The following is a 14,275-nucleotide window of genomic DNA, read 5'->3' on the forward strand; positions in this document are numbered from 1 at the left end:
TCTCAAAAGAAACAAGGAACCCTGTACCCATCAGCAATAACTTAAAATTTTCCTACAACCCCCTGCCACGCCTTCAAGCCTAGGCAACCACTACTCCACTCTATGGATTTGCTTCTTCTGGTCTTTTCATATAAATGGATATTACACTGTGACTGCCTTTTTTCACTTAGCATAATGCTTTCAAGGTTCATCCATGTTGTATCATGCATCAGTACTTCATTCCTTTTGACTGAAGAACAATATTCCATTGTATGGATATGCCACATCTTATTTATTTATTCATCAACTGATGGGCACCATTGAGTTTTTTGATATACTCCATTTTCAACTAGCTACCACAATCTGAAAAACTCTACATGATCTATCCTAGGGTCTTAAACAAAGGTCCACAGATCCTTGAATTCAAGGTAGTACATAAACAAAGAGAAATTAATCTCATCTTTATTTTCTATAACCTCTAACTGGGACCGAGCATTTTCTTCCAATGTTAATGTAAGTAATGAATCACAGTAGTATTATCAGTACCTTCCAATGTTAATATAAGTAATAAATCACATAGTATTATTGTCTTTGTAATCAACTAAAATTCCAAACATTTTCATATCACAGTTTTTGGAAATAACTAGATAGCTTTAAGTAACATTTAAACTCATTAGTTCAAAGTTAAAATAGAACTTCATCCAAATCACGTTTTTTAATACATTAATAAAAAGCACATATTTCTCAAGAATATTTTATATTTTGATAAGTGTGTTTCAGTATAATTGGCTTCCTGTTTAACTCTATGTGTTTTATTTTATACATTTAAAAACATTATTCTGAGAAGTGGTTCACAGGCTTTATTGGAAGTCAAAAGGGTCCAAGCATAAAAAATGTTAAGAACCTCAGAAAGGCCTTACCTCCTAACAGTGCTCTTATTCTCCATCTCTATGGCTGACAACTCTAGCTTCTCTTCACTCCTTTAACAAGTCAAGCTGTAGGCAGTTATACTGGCTAACCCCTCCCGTCCCCCCTATATCTTAACAGTCAGCTCTCTGTCATCATTTGAGATTTACCTGAGATAGCAATTCCATGGAGAGGCCATCTTCAACCACCATATCTAGCGTCTTCCTGGTCTAGCCAAGTTATTCTATCACATGAAAATATTATGCTTTCTTTGTTGCACTTATTACTGTTTGAGGTTCTTGCTCATTTATTTGTCTGTCTTCACTCTTCCACAGTTACAGAACCTCCATAGAGACTATCTGTCATGTCTGCCGCTGTACTTCCCAGAACATGCCCAGTACAAAGCAGGCAACTGACAACCATCTGCTCAATGAATGACTTTATGAAGGGAGCAAAGGACTGATGAAGCAGTCACTGGTCCTCAGTTCTGATACACACAATACTCATCTAGCAAGGATAACAAAGATCGCACAGGGAAATAATGGTTAGCTTCTTAAATGTATCAAAATGTGGAATGTCTTAAGTAATCAAATTCAATAATGTCTCTAAGAACTCCAGATTCATTGTCAGCCCCTAAAGATTCATTCATGACTCAAAGATTTCATTTTCAAGAATGCAGCTACATATTCAATAATGTAGCTTCAATACAGCCTTCAATAAACAGTCCTGGGGAGACTGGATATTCACACATAAAAGAATGAAATTAGACCCTTAAGTGCACCACTCACAAAAGTTAACTCAAAATGGATTAAATACTTAAATAGGATAAGACCTGAAAACACAAAACTTCTAAAAGAAAACAAGAGGGGAACCTCCTTGACGTGGGTCTTGGCAATGATTTTTTTGGATAGAACACCCAAAGCACAAGTAATAAAATTAAAAATAAATAAGAGGGACTACATCAAACCGAAAAGCTTCTGCATAATAAAAGAAACAATCAACATATGAAAAGGCAACACATGGAAGGAGAGAAAATATCTGCAAACCATTTATGTGATAAGGTGTTAATATCCAAAATAGATAAAGAACACAACTCAATAGCAAATAGAAAACCCAATTAATCCAATTTAAAAATGGGCAAAAGTCATGACTAGACATTTGACTAAAGTATATATATGAATGGCCAACAGGTACATGAAGAGAAGCTCAAAATCAGGGAAATGAAAATTAAAACCACAATGAGATAACACTTCAGGCTCATTAGAATGGCCATCTTCAAAAAAGACAAGAGATAACAAATAACAAAGGTAAGGATGAGAGAAAAGGAAACACTTTGAGCACTCTTGGTGAGATTGTAAATTGGTGCAGCCACTATGTAAAACAATATGGAGGAGGCCTCAAAAATTAAAAACAGAACTACCATGGGACTTCCCTCATGGTCCAGTGGCTAAGACTCCGAGCTCCTAATGCAGTGGGGCCCGGGTTCGATCCTTGGTCAGGGAACGAAATCCCACATGTCTCAAATAAGACACAGTGCAGCCAAATAAAAAAAAAAAAAAAAATTGAAAAAAAAAAGAACTACCATATGATCTAGCAATTTCACTCCTGGGAATATAACCAAAGCAAACAAAAACACTGATTTGAAAAGATATGTGCACCTCCATGTTTGTAGCAGCATTATTCACAATAGCCAAAATGTGGAAACAACCTACGTATCTGCTAATGGGTAAAGGGTTAAAGAAAATGTGATTATATACACACACATACAGATACACACACAGAACTATTATTCTACCATTAAAAAAACAAAACAAGGAAATACTGCTATTTGTGACATGAATGGAACTTGAGGGCATTATGCTAAGTGAAATGAGTCAAAAAAGACAAATACTCTGTGATCTCACTTATCTGTGAAATCTTAAAACAACAAGAACAACAACAAAAATAATGCATAGATAAAAGGATCAGATTTGTGGCTCAGAGTAGAGGAGAACTGGAAAAAGGAGGTCCAAAGGCACAAATTTGTAGATACAAGATAATTAAACAGTATGAATATAATGTACAGCATGATGACCATAGTCAACACTGCTATTAGACGTATATAAAAACTATTAAGGAGTAGGTAAATCTTAAGAGTTCTCATCACGAGGAAAAATTTTAGAAGAGTGTGGTTGTGTGCCTCAGAAAGTGCTGCAATGTTTAGGTCAATAAGCCTAAGTACTTACATTTCTGTAACAACCCAAACAAAGCATAATTTAATCTCTATCAAACATTTCACCACCATTTACTATGATAAAAATTACAACAAATTTCAGGATAGACTGAAAGCTCCTAAGTCTATCAAGAGAAAGTGGTTCATTAAGATGTACTCTGGAATAATACCCAAGCCAGCTTCTAAATCTAAATCTTAACTGCTGTATTAACACCAGTTCTGGGACTTCTCTCCATCTCGCCTATGTTCATGTCACTGATTAAGAGAAGTACTAAGGAGACAATCCTTAGTGAATTTAGAGAAGTTAATTTTCAGGGGACTTCCCTGGCGCTTCAGTGGTTAGGACTCAGGGCTTTCATTGAACCCAGGGCCTGTGTCAATCCCTGGTCCAGGAACAAGGATCTCATAAGGCAGACGGCATGGCCCAAACAAAAAAAAGTTAATTTTCCACTGGCAAAAACACTAATGAAAACTACTTTGACATGTGCATTGCCCCAAAATAAAATGTTGGTACTTTTCTGATAAACTCATCACAAAGGATGATAAGCATGATAACAACAGGGAAATACAGGAAGGTTCTGGAAACAAAACCAGGACAGGAGTGTACCCAAAGGTAGGAACAAGGTCGGCTTCCCCAAAGAAATGACTGTAAAGGTGAGAATCTAAGAGGAAGAGAACAGGGCTTCCCCGGCGGTTCAGTGATAAAAGAATCCGCCTGCCAATGCAGGAGATGCCTGCGTGCCGCAACTACTGAGCCTGTGCTCTAGAGCCCAGGGGGCCGAAACCACTGAGGCCCCCTCGTTCTAGAGTCCGTTCTCCACAACAAGAGAAGCCCTGCACCAAAATGAAGAGTAGCCCCCACTGTCACAACTAGAGAAAAGCCGCCACCACAGCAATGAAGACCTAGCACAGCCAAAAGCAAAAAATTATTTTTTAAAAAAAGGTTTAAAGTACATTTTAAAAAAAAGATGAAGAGAACAAAGCCAAGTGAGACAGGAAGGGGAAAATGTCTGAATCTAAAGGAATAGCACATACAAAGGCTGATGATTGTGCAGTATATGTGAGGTCCAGAGGATGTTCAAGTTCACTTGAATGGACAAAAAACAAATACAATTTGTGTTTTCAAACTGCAGACCTTTCTCCAACATAAAATTTTAAAATCTTAGCATTTTTCAAAGGAAAAAAAAAAGTCAAAGTACATTGCATTTGTTTCAAGTTTTATATATTATTTCGGTTAGTACTATTTATTACAATAATAACTTCAGTTTTTATAGACACTGCATACAGTGTCTATGTGTTGTTACAAACAAGACAACGGGCCCCAAATGGAGTTGCTTATACTAAGTCCCAGGTCATCAAATCAAGGCTTATCTTAATTATAGTTTCGTCTCTCCCAGAAATGAAATCTTAAGCCAGTCAATCGGGAATCACCTGATCAGCACCAGTTAGATAATGTGCTTGATAGGCCCCTACAATCCCCCTAAAGGAAAGAAACCTTACCATAACCAGTTAGCTGTGTTGCCAAGACTAACTTCCTTGTTTCTACTCCCTTCTGCCTATGAAAGTCTTTCATTTTGTACAGATAGAGGTCTTTTCTATCTCCTGCCCAGTTTCTGAATTGTTGAATAAGGCCAGTAAGATCTTTAAAATTTACTCAGTTGAATTTTGTTTCTTAACAGTGAGTGCATAGACACACCCACAGGAGTGCACTGAGTCAAATGAAAATGTATATCTTACTGTGAAAAGTGGAAGTGTTAGGGGCTTAGTCGTGTCCAACTCTGCAACCCCATGAACTGTAGCCCACCAGGCTCCTCCATGGGGTTTCCCAAGCAAGAATACTGGAGTGGGTTGCCATTTCCTTCTCCAATCTTACTTTGAGTCATAGTCAAAAAGTGTAAGAAACACTGGCAATGAGTACTAGCAGAGAAAGGAAAGACAGAGATAGGCAGAGGCAACAACCTATGAGGAGCCTTTCAAACCAGCTCATACTCTAATCCTAAAGGCAGTGAAAAACCCCTGAAGGGCTAACGACATTTATATTTTTACATAAAAATATATTTACATATTAAGCAAGACAGCTGGCTGAAGCAGATAATGGATTAGAGAGCGCTAAGACAAAAGACAGCAAAAGCATTAGGAGGCTGACAGTAGTTCAGATGAGAAAGGATTATAGCCTGGACTAGGCAGCTGGCCTCAGTGGGATGGAAAAGCGTCTGAGGTGAAGAATACATGCGATGCAATACCAACAGGACTTGGTAACTGAGTGAATGCAACAAGAGAGGTGCAAGAGTCAAGGCTGAGTCCCAAGGCTGAGGCTACTGGGCAGATGACTGGGGCCATTTTACAGAGAGAACACCAAAGACGCATTTAGAGAGAAGTCACAGTAGACACTGCAACACAGGCCCTTATGGGAAATCCTGTCAGAGTTCCCATTCAGTGACCATCAGTGGTCTGACTAGCAGTGGTCACGTCAGTCAGACCACGACTCCCCCAGCTTATCAGCTCATCAGCCCACCATTCTGCACCATTTACCCGTAACCTGCCAGGCCCCTTTAAGCACCTATGCTTGCATTGCCTGGTCTCGTCCACCACAGGCAGATGCCAACCACACCACAGGCCCCCAACCTCCCACCACAAGAAGACGTTCCTAGATCAGTGTGTGGCAAAGTTGAGGCTGCTGGGTAAATTGGCTGCAGTTGCACCAAAATTATTGGTAAACATCTTTCTCAAATCATTTACAGTTTATTTAATGTAACCAAGAAATAACTGGAAATGGCTGGCAAAATAATTAAGAAAAAGACACTAAGATGCTCTAATCAAGTTAAATGAGTACCACTAAAATCAAAATGAACTATAGGAAAGTTCTGGATAACATGAGGTGCTTCTTTACACGTGTCCTGACACTAACTCAGGTCCAAGGCCTGCCACTGGTCATATATCTGCTCAGTCTTTCCAAAATAGTTTAATACCAGAAAAACCAACCTAAAGTCTAAATTAATTATAAAGTTAGTATTAGGGACTTCCCTGGTGGCCCAGTGGATACGAATCTACCTGCCAACACAGGGAACGTGGGTTCAATCCCTGTTCCTAGAAGATCCACATGCTATGGAGCAACTGGGTCCGTGTGCCGTAACTACTGAGCCCACATGCTACAACTACTGAAGCCTCCACACCTAGAGCCTGTGCTCAGCAACAAGAGAAGCCACTGCATGAGAAGCCCATTGCACGGCAATGAAGAGTAGCCCCCACTTGCAGCAGCTAGAGAGAGCCCGTGTAACAGAAACAAAGATCAGCCAAAAAAAAAACATTTAATAAATTAAAAAAATAATAATAAAGTAAGTATTAGCATTCTTGTTTCAGTAAATATTTTGGTATGTGGTAGTAAAGAGACATGAGTTTCAACTAACAAAGATTTAAAAATTTATTCTATGTCCACCTTCCCATGACTAATTTAACATAACTTTCTTGTGTTTTTAATTCCAGTCTAGAAGTTTTATTAAGTACAATTAAACTTTATCTCACCCTTTAAATATATTTATGAAATGGATTTAAAAATTCATGCAAGTGGAAAAAAGGTTGGCAAGATGCTGCTAATTAAAGTTTACAGTATTCACACAAATATGAGGTTGGAGTCAAAATATTACCAAATTAGTAAAGAAACCAAGAGTTGAAGTGCAGTGAATCATAGTAAACAAAATAATTCAATCACTCTGAGTAACAGCCTTCAACACAAGGGCATCTCTGTTATTCCTTCACTGCCAGCAGTCACCCTATTAGTTTTTTTAAAATTTATTTTATGAAGAATAGTTGATATACAAAGCTGTGTTAATTTCTGCCAAACAGCAAAGTGATTCAGTCATACATACATATACTTTTCCTCATATTCTTTCCCACTGTGGTTTATCACAAGACATTTTTGACCTCTTATCCTCCCTCATCACCCTTGCCCTCTCTTTTCAGATTCTCTGGTCATGTCATCCCCTTTGCTAATCACAGCCACCTGTCCCCATTCCTTTATTTGCAAGTAACACTTTCTCTGACAACATACCTTGTTTCCCTTTATCACTACTGTCATTTTGACAAAATAGTAATTTTCTTTTCTAAGCCAACTTTCTCTTTTGATTTCACTGACTAGTTATGAGTATCATTTTACATTGTGCTAGTCTCTGTGAGGTAACAGAAAATATATGCTGGTCTCTGCCCCTGGTTCCTGGTAGAGGTCCTAAACCCTTGTAATTTCCTAGTGAGAAGAGCAACAGGAGCATCTCATATTCTATTAAGGTGACCTGAGGTGGGCTGCTCACCAGAAAGACCAAGCTATGATTAGGAGTTTGGAATGTTTAGCTCTACCCCCACTCCTGTCATCCAAGGAGGGGAGAGCGGCTGGAAATGGAGTTAATAATTGATCATGGCTGCATGAGGAAGCCTCCAGATCCCAGTAGTGGGGGGAAGGGGTCAGAGAACTTTCAGGTGGGCAAACACATCTATACCAGAATGACATGCTCCCACCTCAAAGGACAAGTCCCTATGTTTAGGACCCTCCCAGACTTGTCATATCTCTTCATTTGGCTGTTCATCCGCATCCTTTATCAGTAAGTATAACCAAGTGTTCCCCTGAGTTCTGTGAGCTGCTCAAGCAAATTAACCCCCAAGGGAGGGGTGGTCATCGGGACCAGTTGGTCAGAAGCACAGGTGATACCTGGGTTTTAGGCTGGGTGGAGAGGTTGGAGGCACCCGTCTTGTGGGATTGAGCCCTTAACCTGTGGGATCTGATGCTACCTCTAGGGGATAGTGTGTCAGTATTGAGTTAAATTGTAATTAATTGTAGTCAGTCAGTGTCACAGAAAGTTGCTTGGTGTGGGAGGGGGGGAAACCTCCACACATTTGGTGACGAGAGTGTCACTAATGAAGTTTCAGAGTGTTGTATCTCGACCTCTTTTATCTTATAAACTGGTTTTTATTAAAGTTTTGTGTAGGGATGCATATGTCAAATTATAACAAAACTGGCTGTATGAAGAAGTGCAACAATATACTGGTGGGATAAAAATGTACTAATTGTACACTTAATTAAAAAAATAGTACCAATTTTACAATAGTAAAAATAGTACCAACTGTGAGTTGCTATAAGTTAACCTTTACTGTTTGATATGATAATTTTTATTATTTTAAAATCTTTATAATGTATAAATTATATTTAGCTAACATCTATTTTAAAGTTCTAGGAAATTACTATGCATAGACTTAAAAGTCTGAGTACCTCTCTGGTGTTTCTGCCTCCCTGGGGTTTTGTTTTTCCATTAAGTAAATTCCTGAAACTACTACTGCTCTAGGCTCTGTGTTTATTTCTTTTAATAATAAAAGTAATAATGTAAAAATGTCAACTTCCAACTTAACTCTAGAAGAACAACCTGTTCAATTTTTTTTATCCTTCTAGACTTTTGCCCTCTTGTCTGCATTTGGATGGCAAATAATTATACATTGACAGGTTATTTTTCCAGGAAGGCTTTACTGATTTATGGTTTTGGTCACAAGGTCTACAAGAAAATTTCTCTGCATCCTCACCAAAGTTGTTTGCTTTTTATTATGGTGATTAGTTAGTGTATTTTGGTGATTGGTTAGTGTATTTGGTTCAGAAATGTTCAGTGAGATTTGGGGGCAAGGTCATTTGAATGAAAGAATAGAAATGCAGAGATAATATGAACATGAACTCAGGAATGTGAAAGCTTTTATTATTGAAGATAAGACTGAAGATACTCAAGGTCATGATCTAAGTAGCAATGGGAAGACAAGAAAGAAGACATTTAAATTATACTCTAATAAAAGATGAGAAAATTGCTATAGGAATTGATGTGTGAGAGGAAGGAAAAAATAATCTTAAGAGGTTACGACTGTAAAGGAAAACTCAGTATCCCCCCTGCTTTCCTTCCCATCTGTGAGTCTTCCTCCTCTGTCTCCTTTACACACAATAGTTCATTTCTGGTCACCAACTGTGTGGAGGGTCCCCCCACACCAAGCGATTTTCTGTGACACTAACTGGATAAGTCAACTATACTTCCAGAAAAAAATAAAGAAAAAATTCATTAAAAAATTTTTTTCTTAATAATAGGAACAATTGTACAATTTTACACAATGTTAAATTAAGTAGATAGGAACTATATAAATATTACAATAAATAACGCATTTTACCTCACAAAAGACAAAGTTTGCTTGTTGAGATGGACTTCCAAAAGGCAGCAGCTCATGAGTGAAATGGTGAGTCATCTAAAGGGAGTGCAGCTGTAACACCAGACACAAATAAGTGTGGCTCACAACACACACGGTAAACTGAGACCACAGCAGATGTGTGAGGGGTGGGAGTGTGTGTGTGTAAATTTTGTGTATTCCTACATTGCTCAATTCAGCTGGGTGCAATTTTTTGCATTCACCTAGTGTTTCCCATCGGAGAAGGCAATGGCACCCCATTCCAGTACTCTTGCCTGGAAAATCCCATGGACAGAGGAGCCTGGTAGGCTACAGTCCATGGGGTCGCTAGGAGCCAGACACCACTGACCAACTTCACTTTCACTCTTCACTTTCATGCACTGGAGAAAGAAATGGCAGCCCACTCCAGTGTTCTTGCCTGGAGAATCCCAGGGACGGCGGAGCCTGGTGGGCTGCCGTCTATGGGGTCGCAGAGTCGGACACGACTGAAGCGACTTAGCAGCAGCAACAAGTCTTCACTGTCAAAGCAAGTGTTAAACAGAACTAACCTTCTCTAATTTTGTTTAAAGAATGAAACAACATATACCAAAATATTAATAATGATTACCTCTGGATGGTAGAATAATTACTACAAAGAGTTTACCTTGCTTTTATAAACTGACAAAAACCAAATTTAAAGAAAATATCTCCAAAACACAAAAACCAATCAGATCTTAAACTACAGCTTTATTTAAAGCTAAGGTTTAAAAAAAGTGCTACATTAGTAAACCAGGTTCCTTTTCAGAAATGCCAAATAAATTGCTTTCATATTTTTATCTCCCATTTAGAAGGAAGCTAAGCAATCAGGTTAAAAGGAGGGATTATTATTAAACTAACTTACTATGCCTCGTGAGAAATCTGTATGCAGGTCAAGAAGCAACAGTTAGAACTGGACATGGAACAAAAGACTGGTTCCAAATTGGGAAAGGATTATGTCAAGGCTATATATCATCACCCTGCTTATTTAACTTATATGCAGAGTACATCATGAGAAATGCTGGGCTGAATGAAACACAAGCTGGAATTAAGATTGCTGGGAGAAATATCAATAAATTCAGATACGCAGATGACACCACCCTTGTGGCACAAAGCAAAGAGGAACTAAAGAGCCTCTTGATGAAGGTGAAAGAGGAGAGTGAAAAAGTTGGCTTAAAACTCAACATTCAGAAAACTAAGATCATGGAATCCAGTCCCATCACTTCATCACAAATAGATGGGGAAAAAACAGAAACAGTGAGACTTTATTTTCTTGGGCTCCAAAATCACTGCAGATGGTGACTGCAGCCATGAAATTAAAAGACACTTGTTCCTTGGAAGAAAAGTTATGACCAACCTAGACAGCATATTAAAAAGCAGAGACATTACTTTTCCAACAAAGGTCCATCTAGTCAACGCTATGGTTTTTCCAGTAGTCATGTATGGATGTGAAAATTGGACTACAAAGAAAGCTGAGCCCCAAAAAATTGATGCTTTTGAACTGTGGTGTTGGAGAAGACTCTTGAAGAGTCCCGTGAACAACAAGATCCAAGCAGTCCATCCTAAAGGAAATCAGTCCTGAATATTCATTGGAAAGACTGATGCTGAAGCTGAAACTACAATACTTTGGCCACCTGATGTAAAGAGCTGACTCATTTGAAAAGACCCTGATGCTGGGAAAGATTGAAGGCTGGAGGAGAAACAGACAAGAGAGGATGAGATGGTTTGATGGCATCACCGACTTGACAGACATGAGTTTGAGTAAACTCTGGGAGTTGGTGATGGACAGGGAGGCCTGGCATGCTGCAGTGCATGGGGTCTCAATGAGTTGGACACGACTGAGCAACTGAACTGAACTACGGTCATTTAGGGTTAAAAAGCAATGGAGATAAGCAGAAGGTGCTATGGAAACCAGAAAAATGAGGAGGGCAGAAGAAGCTTCATAGAAAGAGTGAGGTTTGAGCTCAATCTTACATATTAGTGGGGTCCATCACGTAGATAAGGTAGTAAAGTGCATTCAAGACAAAGTAAAAACTTACGTGCAGTAAAAAGCGTATGTAAGCAGAGCAGTCTGGAGAAACAATCTAGTGAGCAGAGCGGTGATGTGAGGGAGAATGAGGGAGCCTGACTGAGCAACAGCAGCCAGCCAGGCATAGGAATGGAGCTACTTCTGGAAGGCTACAGGAAGCAAATTAACGTGTTCAGAAACAAAAGGAAAGAAATGACATGATCAGACATGCTAAAAAAAGATTACTACGGGTTCACTGAGGAGGATGTACAGACCATGGAAAGGAAAATAGCACATGTAAGGTTTGTAATTTGGACATGGACAGGGGAAGGGTTACACACCTCAGTATGATAGCTGTTAAAATAAAATTCATCAACAAAGTAATCTTGATACTTACAGTTGTTTTAAGCACTGTCAGCAATTTGTTCCAAATGCAGAATACCATTGTTTTAGGTTGTGCCTCAGCTTTTTAAAAAATTTTATTCAAGTATAATTGATTTACAGTGTTGTGCTAATTTCTGTTGTACAACCAAATGACTCAGTTATACATATTTTTTCACATTCCTTTGCATTATGGTTTACCACAAGACATTGAATATACTTCCGTGTACTGTACAGTAGGATCTTGTTTTTTATCTACTCAATATATAATACTTTGCATCTGCTAACCCCAAGTGCCCGATCCTTCCCTCACCCTCCCTTCTCTTCCCTCCTGGCAACCACAAGTCTGTTGTCTACAAGTCTATTTCTGTTTCATACCCATGATCATTTGTGTCATACTTTAGATTCCATACATAAATGATATCATAAGGTATTTGTCTTTCTCTTCTGACTTTATTTAGTATGATAATCTCTGGATCCATCCATGTTGTAAATGTGTGCCTCAACTTTTTAATCTTAAAAGACACGAGGAAGTACTCGCTTTGGCAGCACATATACTAAAATTGGAACGATACAGAGTAGATTAGCATGGCCCCTGCGCAAGGATGACACGCAAATTCGTGAAGCGTTCCATATTTAAAAAAAAAAAAAGACACGAGGAATAACGGAGGCCAAGTATACTTTTAAAATAGCCTCTTCTTTTTTAAAGAGGAGAAAGATAATTTAGAGTAGAGCTTTCATCACTCAATGCAAATCTACTTTCTAAACTGTTGCTGCCCTCTGCTGTCTCTGAGTTTATTTTCATTTTTTCCAGGAATAACATTAAAATAACATTAAACCTAGAGTTAGTCAAAATTAAGACATCACATGATGGCAGAACATACTCAATTTCTAGTAATATACAAATATATCTTTTTAAAACTTTTAATGACTTTACTTTTAAAGAGCGCATTTGAGTTTTCCTCATAAATTAGCCTGTTTTGGCTTTCTCCGTGAAATCAGTACGCTAACAAGCTATACTGAACTCTGTGAAAAGGCATTCTACTGTGTTTTTTTAAAAACTCAAGAGAGGCACATGAAAAGATGCTCAACACTGCTAATCATCAGAAAAATGCAGATCAAAACCACAATGAGACATCACCTCACACTTGTCAGAATAGCTATTATCAAAAAGACCACAAATTAAAAAAGAAAGAAAAAAAAAAAAAGACAAGTAAGAAATTGTTGGTGAGGCTGTAGAGAAAAGGGAACCCTTGTACTGTGGGAATGCAAACTGGTGTAGCCACTGTGAAAAACAGTATGATCAGAGAACTAAGGACCCACATGCCACAGAGCAACCTAGCCCGCATGATGCAACTACTGAGCCCACGCACTTTGGAGCCCCCATGCCACAACTGGAGAGTCCATGCACCGCATCAAAAGACCCCTTGTGACATAGCAAAGATCCCATATACTGCAACCAAGACTTGATGCAGCCAAATAAACAAATATTTAACAACAACAACAAAAAGAAGTTAGAGAAAGCCAACTACTGCATGTTATTACTCACATGTAGCATCTAAAAAATAGAACGAATATAACAAAACAGAAACAGACTCACAGATACAGAGAACATTGTTCTCTATATGCTGTTGTTCAGTCGCTCAACCACCAGGAGAAAGAAGGAGGAGAGGCAATTGAATGATAGGAAATTAAGAGGCACAAACTACAATGGGTAAAATAAGTGAGCTATAAGGATAATTTATACAGCATAAGCATATAGCCAATATTTTACAATAAATTTAAATGGAGTATAATCTATAAAAATATTGAATCACTATGTTGTACATCTGAAACTAACACAATATTGTAAATCAACTATACTTCAATTAAAATAAACTCAAGACAGGTCAGTTAGTCTCTCAGTGACTAGGATACGCCTCAGTTCTCCAACATTCCATATTACAGAAAAAGAAAAGCATAGCTCTTAGCATCACAAAACTTGGAACCATCTTCCTCCTCTAATACTTTCTATGCTGGGTGATTACAAATATTTTAACTGGACATCAATTAACAAACTGACAATATGAAGCATTAAATTTTCATAATGTTATGATCTCATAACTGCCTTGTTGAAAACCCTCAAGTACATTTTATTGTTGTTGTTTAGTTGCTCAAGGACATTAAGCCACGCATATGCAGGAATATTGATAAAGAGAGCCACTTTCAAGTCCAATTTAAAACTTCTGTGCATATACCAAGGAATGAGAAAGAGTCCCCAAATAATGTGCAAATCACATTATTTGCACTTTTTTTGGGGGGGAGGAGGTTACATATGCTTTCAAATATCTGATGAAAATTACAGATCCTCCCTCCCCCTCAAAATACATATACACAAAATTTTGCATGAAATATCAAGATACTTTCAAGAATGCATTCAAGAATCCCAGCTTTAAAGTTTCAGGTACTGAGTGAAAAGAGGGTCAAAAATAGAACTGGGTTGGGGGGTGGATAAACTTAAGGGGAAGGCAAAAAAAATAGAAGGCTTCAGCAATTCCAGTTCTAGGTATATATTTAAAGAAAACAAAATCATT

General features: G+C 38.2%; 1 protein-coding gene and 1 non-coding gene across 2 annotated transcripts in view; one reads left to right on the top strand and one right to left on the bottom strand.

Moving 5' to 3' along the window:
• Window positions 1–14,275, bottom strand: part of MSH2 (mutS homolog 2) — a 79,267-nt gene that overhangs the window by 37,816 nt on the left and 27,176 nt on the right. The gene's annotated exons all lie outside the window — the stretch shown is intronic.
• On the top strand, window positions 12,236–12,342 carry LOC133065664 (U6 spliceosomal RNA). The gene has a single exon (XR_009694935.1). It is a non-coding gene; the product is annotated as a U6 spliceosomal RNA (small nuclear RNA).

The sequence above is a fragment of the Dama dama genome, chromosome 11 (genome assembly GCF_033118175.1).
Source record: "Dama dama isolate Ldn47 chromosome 11, ASM3311817v1, whole genome shotgun sequence".
In the NCBI taxonomy this organism is placed as follows: Eukaryota; Metazoa; Chordata; class Mammalia; order Artiodactyla; family Cervidae; genus Dama; species Dama dama.